Raw genomic sequence first — 16,008 nt, 5'->3', positions numbered from 1 at the left:
GTGCTGGGTTTTGAACATCATTCTAGAGAGCACAGGTCTCTCTTCTTCAGCCCTGAAAATCCTAAAAGCAAACCTTAAATTTATACAGCATGAAGTTAATGTCAATACACTATGTAAAGAACCTCAAAAATAGACTTGGTTTATTAAAAAACAAAATAATGAAAACAGATGTAAGACTTTTGTAAATAGTAGAAAATGTTCTACAGATGGATAGATGAATAGATTACCATAAAAGCTGATGCACTTGTAACTACATAGGGTGAGCATATATCCTGAGTAGCCTGAGACAGCCCTGATCGTTCCTGTTATTCCAGTGTAACTATTAATAGCACCTCCTTTTATTCTAAAAGTTTCCTTATTAGGACATTAAATAGCATGGTCACCACTCAAATAAGCCACACTAGTGAAAGGAAGTCTTGCCCATCCCAGGAGTGGAGGAGTCAGCTCTCCCCAAGGCTCCCTATCAAGATACCTTGAAAGGCAAATTCAAGAACATTGGCCACCTACATGTCCATTATAGCCTAGTTTAATGTCCCACCTCGGTTGCAGCTGACCTCACCTCTCTCTTGTCCCATATGAGTGCCAATTCCCAATGGCAGCATCTTCAGAACCATGGGCCGTGACACTGGGAGGAGAGACCTTTTTCTTTGTTGAGAAACATTGCCTTTCCACAGCTTAAATCCATATTCTCCCCTTTTTTGGGAGAAAACTAGGTTCCTCAAAGGTAAGAGTTGGGGGAGAGTGTGTTAACTATTAACATGCACCATATGCTAATACTTATAAGAAGGGACAGTTTTGTGCTGGACAACAAAGAAATTAAAAGCTGACTTGTGATCAAGAGAAATGGGCTGTCAATCCACTGTGCGTTTTTATAAACACGAGGCAAAACAAATTTTCAAATTTTTTTATGGATCAGTGACTGGGGAGTGGGATGGTTCTTGCTATGCAAGACAGTGCTTGTAGCATCATCACTCATATGGAAAGTCAGATCATCACATCTGGGCTTTTCCAGGAAGTGCTGAGTGTCTCATAACACAGAGAAACACATGTGGGTGAGCGGGGCAGCTTTTGTTCCCTGTGAACCCAGACACATCCTGGAGAGTCGAACGGAAAAGAGATGAACTGTCCACGGGAGGCATGTTTATTCTGCAAAGACTTGCTATGGTGGTTGGTTTTATTTTTAATTTTTTGGAAAGATATGGTAAATAAACTGTAATGATTCATTTTTGCTTTATAACAAACGAAGTTTCTCTAAATAGGCAATAATCATCCATATCAAGTGTGTCCTAGGAAAACAGCATGAAGGCCATGCTTATACCTGTGATTATGTGTGTAAGAGAAAAAAAATCGTATTTTTTTGTTCTTTTTGCAGAAAATATTATTTAGAAATTTTAAGTGACTATATCTTACTCTAGGATAATTTTTTAAATTGAAGAATTAATAAAATGTTTCAAGACCTTTCAAAGTAACAAAATCATAGTAAAAAATCACTTATTCATAGGGCAACAAATATTAAGGCTATAATTAATGTCATTAATATGTAAGTAGCAGAAAAACAAGTCATTTATTATAAAAATATTTTAGTAAACTCAGACTTACTTTTTCTGGAAACGCCATTCCAGATCTATCTTTTTTACCCTATCTAAAAATTTTGGTTTCTTTTCTTTTTAAGAAATTTCATCAGCCTTCTTCCCAAAGCCATGTCTTCCTATAGTATTCCTTTGATGACTTTTTTGTAAAGCTTTCCTTCCTAATCCTGGGAGCCACTTGTAAAGAGGACAATGTAAACACATGTGTCCTCCCAAGATTACTCACCTACTGATTGTATCTAAAGATAAAAACTCCAATGAAAGCCTAATGAGGCAGGCAATCAAGGTGGCCTGGCCACTATTGCCAGGCTGTCCCTTAGCTTCTCTTTCACAGTGAAACTGTCAGAGTAATCTGTTCACCCGTCATTCAGGGGCTGCTGGCCAGCCCCGGCAGTTTCCATTCTCTATGACAGTGGAATATACATTTCAAAAAATCTTTCAGAGCTATTGTGACCCCATTTTTGTCTTGGTAACCCAATCAGTCTCCAGCTAGTAAAACATAAACTCTCTTGACCATTTGGGTAGTCTTGCTAGTACACTGGTTTCCTTCTGCCCTTATACCCTACATGCATTCCTAAGTTCTTATCTTTGCTCGGTTTATGCTTTTACTTTTTCTACAGTGCTGTATGGATTCTCTTCACATCCAAGTTCTCTCCCTCTGATTGCACATGAATGATTTTCTTTTTCCTTTTCATTTATCTTTATTGTTGAAAGTTTTACATACGTCCCCTTTCTCCCCTCGTTGACCCACTCAACCCTGTCCCCCCACTGGCCTTCACGACACTATTGTAGGGGTTATGCATATATGCATGTAAATGCTTTGGTTAATCTTTCCCCCACACCCGCATGTTCCCTCTGAGATTTGCTAGTCTGTTCCATGTTTCTATGTCTCTGGATCTGTTTTGTTCATTAGATTCCACATATGAGTGAGAACACTTGAATGACTTTTTCTTTTTTTTAAACATCAATATTTAAAAAAAATATTTTTATTGATTTCAGAGAGGAGGGGAGAGGGAGAGATAGAAACATCAACGATGAGAGAGAAACATTGATTGGCTGCCTCCTGCATGCCCCCTATTGGGGATTGAGTCTGAAATCCCAGCACATGCTCTGACTAGGAATCGAACCATGATCTCCTGATTCATAGCTCAACCACTGAGTCATGCCAGCTGGGCTGAATGACTTTTTCAATGGTGAGATCAAGGTGTTGGTTTCTTATCTATCTTATATTAAACTAGAGGCATTATTCACGAAAATAGTGTACCCAGGGGGGTCCCCTCATCCTGGCCTGCACCCTCTTGCAGTCCAGGAGCCTTCAGGGGATGTCCAACTGACGGCTTAGGCATGCTCCCCCCTGAGTTGGACATCCTTAGCACTGCCATGGAGGTGGGAGAGGCTCCCGCCACCACCACTGTGCTCACCAGCCATGAGCCCAGCTTTTGGCTGAGCAGCGCTCCCCCTGTGGGAGTGCACTGACCACCAGGGGGCAGCTCCTCATTGAGTGTCTGCCCCCTGGTGGTCAGTGTGTGTCATAGTGACCGGTTGTTCCACTCTTCAGTTGATTTGCATATTAACCTTTTATTATATAGGATAGCTCTTGGATTTACAAATCAGGATACATTTATATTTATCAACTGGAACAATTATCCTTAATTCCAAGTAGAACAATGAATACAAGGGAAACCAAGGCTAGGAGCTTAAATAAAATGAAAACAAAAAAAAACAACTAAGAGTTTTGTGAGCATGATTGCTCAAGGGAAAAGGAGATGGAAGCCTGGGTATACCTTCTGGAACATCAGGGATGATGGAGGTCGATGGTTCCTTGTGACAAAGGATTCCCAAAGAATGCTCACCTGAGTATCCCGACAGAGAGGTATAAGACAACTGTGAGTATTTATATTGGTCTTTAGTCATTTGCCTGTCAATGACTGTCTCCTCTATCTTCAACATCAGAGCCTCAATACCATACCTTGCATTTAGAGAGAGCTGAAATGTACAGATAAATATAGAGCTGCTGGCTGGATTACATAACAGGGGAAGTAGAGGGAAGTGGTGTTGGTGGGTAATTACAAGTAAGCTTTGGTTCCAGCTTTGTTGACCCAGAAACTACATCCAGCAAGATACTCAGAAGCCGATAGTTTTTCAGTTGCTAACCCACACCATTCAAACTCATGATGGGCAGGTGTGTAAATCAGAATGTCAGTTTATTAATTCACAGAGGTGGATATTCCTTTACAGGGGCCAGAATGTACCTACTTCTGGGCACCTCAGAAACCAGGGGATCTGAAGGAGGGATCTGAAGGAGCTTATCTGGGGAGCATCGTATCAGAACAAAGGACAGTGGGCCCTTTGAGGACTACTTCCCTCAGTCCAGGGGAAAGTCTGGTGAGCTATTCCTAATCCACAAGAGAAATAAAAAATGTTAATGTGAACTGAAACATGTGCCCCTCCCCACAAGAATCCGAGAAAAGCAGTTTGGCATGTAGAATGCTTGATGATGAAGCTCAGGGAAGGGGTCAAGGAGACGACATAACAAGGCCATAAAGTATTGCTTTGAAAAGACTGCACTACAACTTACGTTGATGGGAGTTACAGAAATTTCCAATGGAAACAGATGGACTTATGTTTTTAAGGATAGTTTTGTGGTGTTGAAATGTTTTTAGATTTTAGATCCCCTGGAAGCAGCATCAGCTTCTCCCTTCAGTGGACGCTGAGCTAGATTTTTCTTACTGTCTGTGTAATTTCATTAACTCAACAAAGCCATTGGCATTCAAAGCTGGAAATGGTAGAAATGCAAGAAGGAAGAGAAAGCTACTGACTAAAAGGCCTGAGGATTCTGGGAGAAGGAGGAAGGCAGTGGATACTCCAGTGATAACACTGGGAAGTGGGTGGGCAAAAGATGGTGGGAAGTAAGGAAGCAAGAGGAGATTTAGAGAATGAGGATGGTGTGTGTGGAATGATTTGGAGAGCATCTGTGTCAGATGGCAAAGCCCAGCCCTGGAGGTCTGTCCTGGTTGGTATGAAGAGGGACAAAGTAACTGACCAGAGGCAAATGTCTGATTTCCCATACCTGTACTGTAGCCGCGTTCCCACCCCCCCCCCAACACACACCCACTGAACTTGGTACAACTTGGGAAAAATCACCGAAAGTCTTTTCCTTTAAGAACCGGTTAAGCTTTCATCCAAGTCCAGACCAGGTTTGCTGTAGAAATATTTAATAAGATTGCAACTAAACAGATAGAAGAACCCTTTCAATCTCAATTGCCAGAAGCTACAATTCAAACTGGCTTAAAGAAAAAGGGAATGTCAGATATCCTATATAATAAAAAACTAATATGCTAAGTGTCCAGTCGTCAGGTCATCCGTTCAACCTATCAAAGCATAATATGCTAATGATATGCTAAGGTCGCTCAACCGCTTGCTATGACGTGCACTGACCACCAGGGGGCAGATGCTCCAACTGGTAGGTTAGCTTGCTGCTGGGGTCCAGACGATCGGGACTGAGCGAGATGGGCCAGACACGCCCTGGAACCCTCCCGTGGTCCCTCCTTAACCCCAATCATGCACCGGTGGGGTCCCTCAGCCTGGCCTGCGCCCTCTCGCAATCTGGGACCCCTCAGGGAATGTTGAAGAGCCAGTTTTGGCCTGATCCCACTCAACACAGGAGCTGCCCCCTGGTGGTCAGAGTGCTCCCACGGGGGAGTGCCACTCAGGCAGAAGCCGGGCTCACAGCTAGCGAGTGCAGTGGTAGTGGTGGTAGCCTCTCCTACTTCCGTGGCAGTGCTAAGGATGTCTAACTGCCGGCTTAGGTCTGCTCTCCACAGGAGAGTGACATGTGTGACAGGAGCAGCGTAGAGCCTGTGTCAGCTGCGTAGGCCAAATTCTGGCCTGTGTTGTACCTTGTAATTTTAATACTTAGCTTCTGAGTACTTTATAATCATTACTCGGTCTTTACGGCATCCTTGACAGGTAAGCAGTGCCATTTCCAATTTCAAGATGAAACAATGGGAGTGATTTAAGATTATAGGAGTGGATTTCAGGGCTACAAACATAAGCTTAAATGCCTTGGTTGTCAGTTTTATGCTCAAGTTCCTTGATTAACACTTTCCAACCAGCAATTCTTGAACTGGAATTGGTCCGCAGATGTGCTTTCTGCCAGCCTGGACATGTCTGGCTTTGCAGCGGAACTGCTTTTACTGTTCCAGCAGCTGGAGCACTTCCAGATATTGTGAAGGTCACAGGGGCTGCTGGCTCTCACTGTGTCCAAACGTCAATCATTCATTCAGGTGTTAATTCTGTGGTCTCTGGTCCATGATTCTTTTCCTTAGAATCCATTCTAAGCCTGAGTATGTTTGTGAGTGTATGTGTGTGTGTATGTCTGTGCATGTGGGTAGGTATATGTGTATATGTCTTTGTGTTACGTATGTATATCTGTGTGTAAGAGTATGTATGTATATATGTGCACACATATTTGTGAGTACATGTGTATATGTGTGTGGGTATGTATTTATGTCTGAGTGTATATGTATATGTGTGTGTGTTTGTGGGTATATGTTTGTGTCTGTCTGTGTCTGTGCCTGTGTATATATGTGTACATGTGTGTATTGTCTTAATATCCGTGCTTTATCTCTATTTGTGCTGCATTGCTTATCACTTTCAAATATGGGCTGAACTTTTTTACTGTATCATTCTGCTAGCAACCTTCTGAATACTAATAAGAAAAAATTATTTTTTTCTGAGAAAAATATTATCATGCTTCCTGACACTTTGGCAAGTTGTTTTCTACTCATAATGGGAAGTTTTGATAAAGTGAATTATTTTTTTGTACATAGCTGTTTTCTTTTGTATTTCTCTGTGCCTACCATTCTCTCTGTTTTCTATTAAATTATTATTTTCTCTGTGTTACTTTATAAGTTGGAATTGCTTTGTTATCAGAAAGAGAGAGGTGGGTTCGTGTTCTCCTTTTATCACCTTGGCGAATGAATTGTAGCACTCCTCATTGCCATAGCTTTGTTCTGCTCAGTTTTTAATGATAATTGCCTTGTCATTCCTTGTAACAAAAGCCATAGAAATCTTCTGGTTAAAGCAGAGGGAGATGAACAAGTCAGAATATACGATAAGGAAATTTCATGTTTCATTTTAAAGCATCAATTAGATGACAACAAGCTTATGAAGTGAAATAAACAGAAGATGGACAAATGACATTATCACAGCAAGTTCAGGAAAGATGTACATGCGCTTGGGGCTGAGACAGAACATGTCTGTGTGGGCTGGTCTCTGTCTACCACCCTCGCATTGATAATGCTTTCAAATGTTTTTATTTTCTTTCTTTTTCACATGGGTGCTCCCCCTATTTTTATTCTTTACATGCCACACTTTCTGAGTTAGTACCTCTGGGTGAGAGAACACATGTGCATTCACATTGTTACACTGGGCTTAACAGGGGCTGGACTTGTGCAAGCCAAAAGCTCCTCACTACCCTCTGTGTCAAGTAGGGGCATTGCTTGTCCAACCAATCACATCAAATAAGGTGAAACCTTGTGAAGTGAGCAACAGCTGTGTATGTACCTGTGTGTTGGAGTTACTCTGTGGAATGGATAGGAGGTCAAGGAGCAGTCCAGCAAGAAGTTTATTACTCAAGCTAATCATAGGGTGAGTTTGAAGGGTGAGGAAATAGTCTACTTTGGAAGGGGAGTCCTACTTTATTCCTCTTTGATTTAAGTCTCCAGTCTAAGCCTTGTCATTCTTGCCAAATTCCGAACTAGTTCAATTCCAGGACCAGGGACCTTCATTCTGTGTTCCTTTTGCCATTTTGACCAAGGTCAGAACAATTTATAATATTTTGCCCAGTTCAACCAAAATAAAGTTGTAGTTTTGGAAAAAAAAAAAAAAAGAAGCAAATCCTGTCAGAATGGCTACCATCAACAAATCAATAAATGACAAGTGCTGGCAAGGATGTGGAGAAAAGGGAACCCTCGTACACTGCTGGTGGGAATGCAGACTAGCGCAGCCATTATGGAAAACGGTATGGCGTGTCCTCAAAAAATTAAATATGGAACTGCCATTTGACCCAGTGATCCCACTTCTAGGAATATATCTTAAGAAACCAAAAGAATGAATGCCCTCTATGTTCATAGCAGCGCAATTTACAATAGTTAAGATCTGGAAATAGCCTAAGTGCCCATCAGTAGATTAGTGGATAAAAAAGCTGTGGTACATTTATACCATAGAATACTATGCAGCAGTATTACCCTTTGAAACAGCATGGAGGGACCTGGAGAGCATTGTGTTGAGCAAAGTAAGCCAGTCAGAAAAAGACAAGTATCACATGATCTCACTCATATGTGGAATCTAATGAGTAAAATAAACTGATGAACAAAATAGAACCAGAGACATGAAGCACGGAACAGACTGTTGAACCCCAGAGGTACAGTGGGGGTGGGTGGGTGGTGGATGGGAAGAGATTAACCAAAGAACTTACAGGCATATATGCATAACCCATGGACACAGACAATAGTGTGGTGAAGGCCTGGGGAAGGGGGAAGGGGGCAGGGGTAGGCTAGAAGGGATCAATGGGGAAGAAGAGGGGACATCTGTAATACTTTCAACAATAGAGATTTTTTTAAAAATTTAAAAAAAAGAATCAACCAGATGCTTCTGAAGTTAGAATTTGTTTAGTGTATATTGTGGATGCAAATAAAGTTACATTAAAAAAAATCAAACCCTGTCCCACCCCTCCACCCACCCCCCACCCCCGGCCCCATCCTAGCATGTACAAGAGCATAGAATTGAATATATTTGTGACTTTCTGATCCATGCTCCACTTTGTCCAGTTGCAGATGAGATTTGGTCATTCTACTTCTATCCTTCATGTTTCAACTACCTTCACATTCTAAATCCTATCCAGGGTTTCTTGCCTGGACCAGGGGAAGTTGTTTTCTACTCATAATGGAAAGTTTTATCTTTTGAGTCATTGTTGTCCTTTGTATTTCTCTGTGCCCACCACTCTCTCAGTTTAAGATCAAATTATATGGCCCTAGCCGGTTTGGCTCAGTGGATAGAGCGTTGGCCTGTGGACTGAAGGGTCCCGGGTTTGATTCAGATCAAGGGCACATCCCCGGTCGCAGCTCAATCCCCATAGGAGGCATGCAGAAGGCAGCTAATCAATGATTCTCTCTCATCATTGATGTTTCTATCTCTCTCGCCTTCTCCCTTCCTCTCTGAAATCAATAAAATTATTTTTAAAAGATTAAATTATTATTGTCTTTGTATTACTTGACAAGTTTCAATTGCTTTGTTCCTAATTGCTTCCTACTGGAAACTGTTCTCTGCTTTTCTCCCAAGGTGTGGGTTAATAGATCAGCTGCTTCTGGTTTGAAAGATGTTCTCACGTTGGCTCATAAAGATTTTTCTCCTGAGCCCCAGTTGGCCCTCCTTACCTGTAAGTAAAACCCTCTCACAATCAAAACTGTGTTTATTCTGTTCTGAGTGTTGGTGCTATTATGGTGAATAATATTTACTCTTTCATCTCTAACACCTAGCATGGAGTCTATTTGTTGAATAAATGAATTGGAGGTATATTTCCTGTTTTTAGGGTATTTGGAGTCAGATGGGAGAGCTTACCATTTGAAGCTGTGGGTCCCTGGAATTCCTGTCCTCACATTTGACCTTTTCCCTTAAAATTGCCTCAGGCCTACTCACTAGATGTTTCAGACTTGTTTAACTTTTTCATGATGCTCAGTTCTAGCTGACATCTGGAGACAGTTCATGGGAGGGGACATGTGGACCAAGTCAATGCCAACTTTCCCTATAGCCTGACTGTAATAAATTACTTCCTTGCAGTAACCAGAGTCAGACTGTGCCTGGTTACTTGTTTCTGTTTCTGGTTTGAAGGATCCCTTCAGCTCTCTACTCATTGATAAAGGATGGTTGTTCCTGAGCCCATTGGTTGGACAAGACATTGCGTTTCACTCTCCTTAGCTCTTCTTTCTCTCCTAAATCCTCTCCATGTCTTCATCGGTACCTTGGGGAAGGATGATCCAAAATTATATTTCCATGGTTTTCCATTTTCAAAACTACTTCTACTCCCCAATGAATGTGCTCTCACAGTTAATGTTTGAAATTAGAAGCTAGACCTTCTGATTCCTAGACTAGTGCCATTTTCATGTTATAATACTTTTGAAGATTTAGTGACTTTTGGAAATCTGTAATTGACTTAGTGATACTTATTATGGTACTTAATTATTAATCATTGTGACACTGAATTGTGTTCTAAATCAAATTTCTCTATTTTCCTTGATGGCCTGAAAGCCTTGTAAGAATTGTCTTACACATTTTTTGGTCACTTTATCCTTGATCACTTTTTCCAGACTTTTGCAGTCTGGCTTTGACATCTGTCACCTTTATTCAGGCTATCATTGCCCTAGAAATTTCTTTGTGTCCTAGAAATTGATACACCCACTGGTTTTACTGAGTTCTACCTTCCTGGATCTTTTCTTTTTTTAATTTACAATTTATTTTCTTGTTTAAAGTATTACAAATAGTACTACATATGTCTCCTTTTTTTCCCATTGACCTTCCCCTGGCCTCCCCTAAACCCTGGCACATGCCTTTACACCCCGCCCCCCAGTGTCTTGTGTCCATTGGTTATGCATATAAGTCCTTCAATTGATCTCTTACCCCCACCCCCGCAAAACTCCTCAGCCTTCCAGCTGTAATTTGACAGTTTGTTCGATGCTTCTCTGTCTCTGTATCTATCTTTTTGTTCATTAAGTTATAATGTTCTTTATTATCCATAAATGAGTGAGATCATGTAGTATTTTTCTTTCACTTCCTGGCTTATTTCACTTAACATAATGCTCTCCAGTTCCATCAATGCTGCTGCAAATGGTAAGAATGCCTTCTTTTTTATAGCAGCATAGTATTCCATTGTGTAGATGTACCATGGTTTTCTAATCCACTCATCTGCTGATGGGCATTTAGGCTGTTTCCAAATCTTAGTAATTGTAAATTGTGCTTCTATGAACATAGGGGTGCATATATCCTTTCTGATTGGTTTTCTTGGGATATATTCCTAGAAGTGGTATTACTGGGTCAAATGGCAGTTCCATTTTTAAATTTTTGAGGAAACGCCATTCTGTGTTCCACAATGGCTGCACCAGTCTGCATTCCCACCAGAGTGAAGGAGGGTTCCTTTTCTCTGCATCCACTCCAGCACTTGCCATTTGTTGATTTGTTGATGATAGCCATTCTGACAGGTGTGAGGTAGTAACTTATTGTTGTTTTGATGTGCATCTCTCGGATGATTAGTGACTTTGAGCATGTTTTCATGTGTCTCTTGGCTTTCTGAATGTCCTCTTTCGAAAAGTGTCTATTTAGGTCCTTTGCCCATTTTTTCATTGGATTGTTTATCTTCCTTTTGTTAAGTTGTATGCATTCCCTGTAAATGTTGGAGATTAAACCCTTATTGAAGATAATATTGGCAAATATGTTCTCCCATGCAGTGGGCTTTCTTGTTGTTTTGTTGATGTTTCTTTTGCTGTGCAGAAGCTTTTTATTTTGATGTAGTCCCATTTGTTTATTTTCTCCTTAGTCTCTCTTGCCCTAGGATCTATGTCTGTAAAGATATTGTTACGACATATGTCTGCAATTTTGCTGCCTATAGAGTCTTGTAGGGTTTTTATGGTTTCCCGTCTTATATTCAAGTCCTTTAGCCATTTTGAGTTTGTTTTTGTGTATGGGTTAAGTTGGTGACCTAGTTTCATTTTTTTGCATGTATCTGACCAAATTTCCCAGCACCATTTATATATATATATTTTATTGACTTTCCACAGAGAGGAAGGGAGAGGGATAGAGAGCTAGAAACATCGATGAGAGAGAAACATCGATCAGCTGCCTCCTGCACATCCCCCACTGGGGATGTGCCCACAACCCAGGTACATGCCCTTGATCGGAATCGAACCTGGGACCCTTCAGTCCGCAAGCCGATGCTCTATCCACTAAGCCAAACCAGTTTCGGCACCACCATTTATTAAAGAGGCTGTTTTGACTCCATTGTATGCTCTTGCCTCCTTTGTCAAATATTAATTGAGTATAATGGCTTGGGTCAATTTCTGGATCCTCTATTGACCAGTGTTTCTCAACCTGTGGGTCGCAAACAATGAAAATACATCCTGCATATCAGATATTTACATTATGATTCATAATCGTAAAATTACAGTAGCAAAATTACAGTTATGAAGTAGCAATGAAAATAATTTTATGGTTGGAGTCACCACAACATGAGGAACCATATGAAAGGGTCAAGGCAGGAAGGTTGAAAACCACTCAAATTAGAAAAGAGGATCAGAGTGATTATTTCCATCCAATATGACTAGAACCATGACAGAGATAAGCACAGGACAGCACTGGGCCCCAGGGGAGGGTACCTCGCACAGACAGGAAAAGGTAATTAGAAAGACTCTCCTGGAGTACATGCCATTGACCAGAATCGAACCTGGGACCCTTCAGTCTGCAGGCTGACGCCCTATCTACTGACCAAACCAGCCAGGGCTCTTCTCCTGTCTTCTTTTTCCCTTGAAGAAGGAAAGGAGAAAGGCAGAGGGTTTGGAATCCGTACCAAAAGGAGGGAAAAAGAACTCTACATGGACACAGAGCAGTCCAAGTTAGACCCCAGAGGCTTGAAATAGTGTACAAGTTGGGGAATTATGATGTGTTCCAACCATAAAGGGACAGAAAGGATGGAAGGAGATGAGGTTGGAGAAAGGAGTCCCAGGCTGTCCTCAATTGGAAGTCATTACAAAGCCTCTCTTTCTCACACTCCCTCCTCACTCTCTTTCTCCCTTTCACCAGGTTCATCTATTTGCTTTAAAATAACCCCTTAATTGAAAATTGAAAACAATTCAGGAAGGAAGACTTGCAACATAAATGGCATCTGTGAATGCTCTGGAAATTATTCTGTTATATACATCATTCTTTAGTTTTCTAGTGACCCCCTCATCCTTGACATTACAGTGGGGCCTTGACTTACGAGTCTCCTGACTAACGAGTTTTTTGAGATACCAGCTGTCTCTCGGCCGATTTTTTGCATTGAGTTGATAGAGTAATTTGAGTTAACGAGCTTCTTAACAAGCTCAGTCTCAGAACGAATTAAACTCGTAAGTCAAGGCCCCACTGTATATAATATTTACTTTCTACATAATAATTATTTCCTTACTGGCTTACTGTCTGTTTACCCTATAAAATAACAGCAATGACGCTTTCTTATTCAATGCTCTGTCTCCAGAGCTTGCAATGCTGCCTGGCATTACATATTCGTTGCATGTGTGGATGGACAGACACAGCCTCTAAGTTAAAGGGTAACAGAGGATCTAAATAGAAATGTAGGTACTAATTCCTATTTCAGACTACTCTTATATCATCAGCTGACAGTAGGTAGCTAGAGAAAGAAGTGTGTTTTTGTAGAAAATTGCTGTCTTCTTGCGCCTTCTGAATTTAAAGGATATCCATAGACCGGATGCCTATGCTGAAGATTTGGTCTGATGACCTCCTGTTCCTGATGTTTGTTTTTTTTCTTGTTGCTTCAGCTGTTGTTTCTTTCCCCTTTTGTCCGACAAAATCCTTGGAAGGCAAGTTTCCTACCCCCTGGCTGGCTACATTCACAGTTCTTTTGTCTTAGGTCCTATATGGCTACTTTTCCTCTGTGTGGCCACCAGCCCCACTCCTTTGTGGAACCTGGCACAACTTTTCACCCTAAGGCATAAAGATAAGTCTCCTGCTGTAGAGGACACAGCCTCCCCAAACTTCTATGCTATCCTTCAAGTCATCTTTAGAAAGGCATTTCTCTGCACTAATGTATCACAGGGTCCTCCAGCTTGGCTGACGTCACTCTGTCACTTGCATTTGTTATTGGAATACCAAACATCCTCAGAAATAGCATGCCCTACACCATGGTTTCAAGATACAAAATTTGAAGGTGGCTCAGTTGGTTGAAGCATCTTCCCATACACTGAAAGGTGGCAGGTTGAATTCCTGTTCGGGGCATGTTTGGGAGGAAACCGATGGATGTTTCTCTCACACACTCTCTTCTCTTTCTCTCTCTCTCTCTCTCTCTCTCTCTCTCTCTCTCTCTCTCTCTCTCTCTCTCCCTTCCCTTCTCTGTAAAAATCAATTTAAAAATTTTTTAAAGATACAAAATTTGTAACTTGATATTGGATATGATTAGACTTGACACAGTAGATATTCTTCACTGAACTTTAAGCATAAAAATCCAATTATTTTTTTTCTTAGATAGCAATTCTGCTAGGAAGTGAATGTGTGGATTTGACCTGCTCTCTGATTCTCAGAGAGTGAAGGATCAGAAGAGTCGCTGGATGGAGGCCTTGTGCTACTCTCATGTGACGACTGAATCTTCATTCTTCCAGTTTCGGAAGTGGAGCTCCCAACTGGTGAGTCCCCTGAAGCCAGCAGTCTTCAGAGGTCAGCCTCTGTAACGAGCTCTAAGCAAACCTGAGGAGGCAGCTAAATTAGTCTTCAGTCCCCCTTTCCTGCTCTTTTCCTAATGCTGCCCTTCCTGGTGCCCTAAGATTTCCTCCATTAAAACACCCGTAAGTAATGGTTTAAATGACTAAAAGGTTCCATACACTCCTTATTTATGAAGTGTGTGCTTTATAACAGAAGACAAAGCCTCTTCTTAAGTCAAAGGAATGCATCTCTAATTGTTGAATCTCAGGCATGAATGTGTTGGTTGGGGAGGAACCAGAAGAAAAAGGACTTTTTCAGCACCTAAGAAATCATACTATACGATAACCAATTTATTTTACTAGCTTTTTGAGAGGCTTATAATACAGTAGTGGTTTTCAACTCTGGCTGCACATTGGAATCTCTGAGCTTTTTAAGAAATACTTGATGCTACTGGCCCTTGCCCACAAAGATTCAGACTTAATTGATCCAGAGTGGAATATGGGCACTGGGATATTTTTTAAACTTTGCAGGTAATTCTAATGGGAAACCAGAATTGAAAACCATTCTTATATAGGTACAAACGCCCTTTCCTCCAGATCCTTTCTCTCCCATCTCCACCCCTGCCTCTCGGCCTTTAGCCACCCTTTTTCACCTTTGATACCCTGTTCACAGGGCCAAGAGGGATAGCTGGTCTTTATTTGCAAACCCAGAAAGGAGTAGGAGAGCTTCCTTGCCTGGAAGGGGGTTTCTCTGAGGGAGAAGGATGTGTCAGGGGCAGCCGACGGCCTCCTGCATGGTGAGCCCGAGCAGCTGGTTTCGGGCGCCCTGGGTAGAATAACAAACTCCTTAATCTGTAATAATATGTTTCTCATAGATGGGCTCTTCAGGGGAATTTTCTGAGCAATTCAATTCAAATTACAATCTATTTCTGCACCTGTAAGTACCACAAATCAATACAGCCGTTTCTGTTGTATGTTAGTGAGAGTGAGCACTGATACTGTTTCATGTGCTGAGAAATCCATACATTTACTCAGAGTCACTTTCAGAAAAGTGATCATAGCCCATTTTGTAAGTTGCCCAGAAAGTCATGCACACCTGATAGGCATTTGAATGAAACAGGCACAATTGAATGTCTTGATTCTCTAGCACTTAATTTATTTTTCCTGCAGAGAATTGGATTTACATGGGGTGGTCTCCTGACAGTTCTCAATTCCAACTGTACACAGATCATTTGCAGTGGTTCTCAACCTTGGCTGCACATTAGAATCACCTGGGAATCTTTTTAAAATCCTGATTTCTGGGCCTCATCCTCTGAAAATTCTGTTTCTTTGTTATGGGGTGAGGCCACAATATTAGTAACAAAGAAACAGAATTTCCGGAGGATGAGGCCCAGAAATCAGGATTTTAAAAAGATTCCCAGGTGATTCTAATGTGCAGCCAAGGTTGAGAACCACTGACTTAGAGCTTATTGTAAAGCACGTGAGCACACACACACACACACACACACACACACACACACACACACTACTATCTGGGCCATACTCCAGAGGGAGGGGAAAAAATCTCTGAGGATGGGGCACAGAAATGGTACTTTTGAACCATATGCCAGGCCAGAGGGTTTTATTTTGGAGTGTGGAGTGAAATTTGCCACTCCTTCAGAAAGCTTAGCAGGTTGTGTTGGGAGCAAGTTCACCCAAACTCATTCCACACACAGCAGAATTCTTTTCTGGGGTGCCACGTTTTGTTTGTTTTGTAAATCCCACTAATGTGAATTTTGAGGAACATTGTTGACTAGAAGCAAATGTAACCAAACCTTTGGAAATCATCCGTTTTTATGTAGTAGGGGAGCAATTTTACATTTAATGTTATAAAAGTTACCAGCTTTTTTGCTTTTCCTGTCCAACAACTCCTGATGGATCTCAAACTGGCCTGCTGCGAAGACAGGTCCTTCCCTTTG

Source organism: Myotis daubentonii, chromosome 4, assembly GCF_963259705.1.
Source record: "Myotis daubentonii chromosome 4, mMyoDau2.1, whole genome shotgun sequence".
In the NCBI taxonomy this organism is placed as follows: domain Eukaryota; kingdom Metazoa; phylum Chordata; class Mammalia; order Chiroptera; family Vespertilionidae; genus Myotis; species Myotis daubentonii.
The sequence above is the reverse complement of the archived record's forward strand: the minus strand, read 5'-3'. Positions refer to the sequence as shown.